The sequence below is a fragment of the Zalophus californianus genome, chromosome 17, assembly GCF_009762305.2.
Source record: "Zalophus californianus isolate mZalCal1 chromosome 17, mZalCal1.pri.v2, whole genome shotgun sequence".
Lineage (NCBI taxonomy): Eukaryota > Metazoa > Chordata > Mammalia > Carnivora > Otariidae > Zalophus > Zalophus californianus.
Window position 1 is genome coordinate 49,056,986 of NC_045611.1, and position 5,713 is coordinate 49,062,698.

Genomic DNA, 5,713 nt, shown 5'->3' on the forward strand with positions numbered 1-5,713 from the left:
TTTTTTTTTTTTTTTTAAATTTTGTGCTTCATATACTTTTTTTTTTTTTAAAGATTTTATTTATTTATTTGAGAGAGAGAGAATGAGAGATAGAGAACACGAGAAGGAAGAGGGTCAGAGGGAGAAGCAGACTCCCCGCCGAGCAGGGAGCCCGATGCGGGACTCGATCCCGGGACTCCAGGATCATGACCTGAGCCGAAGGCAGCCGCTTAACCAACTGAGCCACCCAGGCGCCCGCTATTTATTTTCTAACCAGCATCTTTTCTATATTCATGTATTGCATTTGGTTATCATGTCTCTAGATTTTAATCTTGAAGAGACTTGGAAAGCTGTTTTACAGAATGCCATGCATTCTAGATTGGTTTCTTCCCTCATGGTGAGCTTTAATTTGTGTCTCTATCCTTTGTATCTCTCATAAAGTCGAGTTAGAGCCAGGGACTTGAACATTTTTGGCCAGAATACACCATATTTGGTGATACATACTTCATATTGCAATACACCAGAAACACATAATACCCATTTTTCTCACTACTGCCAATGCTAAGTTTGGTCATTTGCTTAAGATGGTGACTGCTAGAGCTCTCCATTATAAAGGACTAGAGATCTCCATTATACAACTAGTAAGACTGGTGAACCTTTCAACTACTTTTGAAAATGTAGTCCTATCATATGTATGAAGTTCTGAATTAAAGATAAAATGGAAACAATTACAGATTGTTCAAAAAAGAATGATAGTTAAATTGTGTATCAGAAGTTGTAGAATGTGCCTGAGGCTCTATTCAGTGGAAAATACCTTTTAGTGTGTCTTGGAGGAAACCAAGATGCATCTGGCCAGATGGAGGGCCAGAACTATGCTCTGTTTTCCCGTATCTACACCATCCCTGTCACACTGAACTAAGAAGCTAGAAAAATAACAAACCCTAAGCCAATATACAGAAGCAATTTATATAACTAAAATTGTCCCAGAACTTCTGAAATTATGTCTCAAAAATTACCAGTACTGAATAGTACTTGAGAAACAGTGGGATTCTCTGGTTAATGAAGCCTATGAAGTAGAAACTACTAAATCCCCCTCTCAAGGAAAAATCAAAAGCACCTAGTCAACTTAGAAAACTAAAGAGTATTCTATTGAGTGAAATTGTTTGACTTCATTTAAACTGGTGATCTCAAACTTTACCATGGAAATACTGATTCCCATTACCTATTTCCATCTTAGGGATATGAAACTGCATTGGGAATGCTGCCATAACTAGGAGGCCCTAAAGTTGGATATTTCAGTCACTAAGTCTGCTTGTTATGATGGAATGGTAGTTAGCATCATGCTCTCAAAGGATTGCCTTCTAATGTTTTCTTTTATTTGTGAGTAAAAATCTTTGTTGTATCTAAGTCAAAAGGGCTCCTGTTATCTCATGTCATTTCATCATCTCTTCCTGCAACTGTATAGTATTTAATTTGTTAATTGTGATAATTTCTATTGACAGATTGTTTGATTTTCTCCCATTCCTGGATATACCCAGGTTAATTATTGGTATATGTATGTATTCTGGTGCACTGCTAGATTTCATTTGCTACTATTTTATTTAGAATTTTTACATCTCATGAGTGAGGTTATATAAAAGTTATATTTTTGAGGTATTTTTGTTTTTGTATTGCAGTTACCTGTTCTTTAAAACCGTATGACTGTATTGGGTGGTTTTGTTTTGAATTGGAGATCTTATAATCACTTTTCTAGTTCCATCTGTTGATTTTCTTATCTTTGAAATTCTACTTTGGACACAACAAATTCAGAGTGCCCAGCACAATTCTTTTCAGGAACCTTTGCAGCCATGTAGTACCAGCTAAGATTCACATAAAAGGAGCATTACAACATTGAAAATCCTTCATTATGTCTTCTTGGGAATACTATGTTGGGAAATCAGAGCTCCTTATCAGACTGTTAATGATCGTACCTGTGCATATTTTTCTCCATATACTGAAAGTGGAGTTGCTTGGGTTTGGTCATGGGTATGCCTATGTTCAACTTTAGTAAGTTTAATTTTTCTAAATAGGTTCCAAAAATTCCAACTGGCACTCCCACCAACAGTGTATGAATGTTCTGCTTTCTCCATATCCTTGACAATATTTGGCATCATCAATTAAAAAGAAAAGTGTTTGCTACTCTGGTAGGTATCATGGTTTACATTTCCATTCTTTTCTGATTATTTATTCGCTATTTGGATATTCTTGCAATACTTGTCCACTCCTTCCTCCTGACATTGGATGTATTAGGTGTGTCCGGTTTCACAAAGCATTTGTAAAACTTGTAGGACAGCATTTACCACCTCGGCAGTGACTGTGTGTGTGTGTGTGTGTGTGTGTGTGTGTTCCTCCACCAGACATGAGCTGGTTGGTGGCTGTGATGGAATCAGTTTTATCTCTGCATCTGTAGCTCCCAGTATGAACCATGACCCTTAGTTATTTGATACAGTTAGGATACACTCAGCAAAAATCAAAATACCAAACTAGCGTAAGCAATGAGGAAGTATATTGAGTCATATAACAGGCTTTTTTGGAGGGTGAGGAGAGAAGAGGTTCCAGAGATTTTTGATTCATAAGCAAAATGAAATATTCAGAGACTCAGATTCTCTTCTATTTTTCACTTTGTCTTCCCCAGTGTTGGCTGGGGTACCATGAAGGCTGACAGATTTCTAGACATTTTATACAGGCATGACAATATTGAGGGAAAAGAGTAGGAGAGATCATTTTCTGTGACTCCTAAGGGCAAAGAACATTTCCCATTAGTTAACAGTATGTCTGCTCTTAAACCTAATTGTTAACTTGGGTCATAGGTAATTTCTGAAATAATTGCTGGTATACTTTAAATTAATTACAAACTCAAAGTTTTTATTTAAATGTAGTAGGCTCATAAATTTTACTATCTTTTTATGCATGTATGAAGAAAGAACCAGTGATCCTTTATTTTAACAACAAAAATTTTTACATGTGTATATTTCATAAAACATAGATGACAGTTTAAATTAAATGCATATATTAAGACCATTAAGTATAATTACAGACTAATCAGAGGTTAGTGTTTATTTCAAAAAGATAGCAAAAATTCTGAAGTATTAAATTCAGTATTAGAACATTTACTAGGAGTTTTTTATTTTCCGATTTTTTTTTTTTTTTGTAACTATGAGGGACAGGGGAAATATTAATGGTTTAACCTTGTAAAATTTTTTCACTCTCCCAGAGTCAGAGAAGCCTACGTTTTTAAGTTTAATTCCTGGAATTCTGTTAGCTTCAAGGATGAGAAGGCCAAAATGAACAATGTGGAAATGAAACAAAGGTGTGATTAGAATTTGGGGGAATATATTTACTAAGTTTATTTTTATAGTACACAAACATAGGGCTAAGTTCAAAAGAAATGAGTGTTATTCTCTCCCCTTTTCTCAAGCTATACAATGACTCTTTAGGGACAGCTACATTTTTCAGCATCTTCTGTATTCTTGGGCAGATAGTCTATGTAAATTAGGAGAATTTATTTCCTCATAGTAGACATTCAAGATTTGAAAATATTCCATTAATGCATCATAATTCAGTGACATCCATACACCATTATGGATTTCACCAATAAAAATTTTGATTCAGTTTACTTCTACTATTCCTGAGTGTTTACTGTGGAGAAGTGGGTCTGCATTATCCTTGGCCACAATTTTTTAATATGATCCATTCTAACCGGTTGCCTTCTATGCCTGATGCTCAAGAGATCTGGCCTCCTCTACCACCATCCCTATGGGGGTTTTCTTCACTTCTCTCCGATATTGAATTTTTACTTTTCTATTCATTTAGCTGGTGGAAAACCTCTAGTTGCTTTCTTGGAAGGGGTGATTTTGAAATAATTCATGTGGTTGAAAAAATTACCCTTCTGTTTCTAGTATCTCCTTATTTGGGCCATATTGTGTTAAATTATTTATGCCTAGGTATAAGTGATTGCTTTAAAAAATTTTTTAAAAGATTTTATTTATTTATTTTAGACAGAGTGAGTGGAGGGGAGGGGCACAGGGAGAGGGAGAGCGTCTCAAGCAGACTCCACGCTCAGCATGGAGCCCAGAGCCCAATGCAGGGCTTGATCTCAAGACCCTAAGATTATGACCTGGGCCGAAACCAAGAGTCAGGCGTTTAACTGACTGATCCACCCAGGTGTCCCTAAGTTACTGCTTTTAAAAGTCCAGCCCCTGAGGTAAATGCCTGATGTCAGTGATAGACCAAACTTGGACCAATAGATTCCATTATCTGCTAGGCATTGGTACTCCATACTGAGTATAGTGCAGGAGTTGGCAAATTTTTTCTGTAAAGGGCCTGACAGTCAATATCCTAGAGTCTGTGAGCTACAGGGTGTCTATCACAGCTACTGAGCTCTGAGGTGGTATCTTGAAAGAAGCCATAGATAAAATGTAAGTGATTGAGTGTGGCTGTGTTCCAGTGACATTTGACATGACATTTGAATCTCATAATTTTCTTTTTTTTTTTGAATCTCATAATTTTCAACTACCACAAAGGACTGTCCTTTGATTTCTTCCAACATTTACAAATGTAAAAGTCCCCCTCCGCCCCCCACCCCGCCAAACTGTAAAAACCATTCTTATTCTTTGCTGATGGGCCAGAGCCACACAAAAAAAGGCAGTGGGCCAGATTTAGCCCATAGGACAAAGTTTTCTTTCCTTTTTTAAAAAGGTTTTATTTATTTATTTGACAGAGACACAGCGGGAGAGGGAACACAGCAGGGGGAGTGGGAGAGGGAGAAGCAGGCTTCCCGCAGAGCGGGGAGCCCGACGTGGGGCTCAATCCCAGGACCCTGGGACCATGACCTCAGCCAAAGGCAGACGCTTAACCCACTGAGCCACCCAGGCGCCCTCCCAAAGTTTTCCGACTCCTGTTAGAGATGAATAACTGAAGAGTCAACAGTCATGCTGTAATGGGCATTTTATTTGACCCATGGAGATGGACATAGGAAAATCCAAATATAAATAAAGTTACACAGTATGATGAACGATAATGAAAAAGAAGAGGATTTTGAGAACCAGTGATGGATGATCTTGATTTAAATAGAGATATAAGGAAGGCCTGTAAGGGAATAAATAAGCAGCAGTTTGAAAGGTGAGAGTGAACCTTATGGCAAAGACGGAGAAGAGAATCGTCTGTATTGCGAAAGCCCCAAGAGAAGAAAGTGCTTGAGACTTTGAGAGGAACTGGAAGAGGTTCAGAGGTGTGGGAACCTCACTGCTGTGTGTTCACCTCATCTCCCCTTCATGAAAGCTTAGTTCTGATTTAAATGTTTAAATGTCATTTGGCTGGACCCCCTTTCTTAGGAGTTCCCTAGACAGTTTATGTGGGTCCCTTCAGTAAATGGCATAATTGCTGAGCCCTTGGATGCCTAAAATTCTTTCTTTTGCTCATGTGTTAGTCCGGGCTTTCCAGAGAAACAAAACCAACAGGATGGCTGGCTGGCTGGCTGGCTGGCTGGATAGAGATAGATAGATGATAGAATCTATAGAGCTCTGCATCTATCTGTCTATCATCTATCTCTATCATCTATCTATCATCTATAGAACCAATAGGATATATAGGGAGAGGGAAAGGGGCAGGAGAGACAGAGAAAGAGAGGACATGGGGGCCAGCAAGTCCCAAGATCTGCATTTGACAAGCTGGAGACCCAGGAGAGTCAATGGTA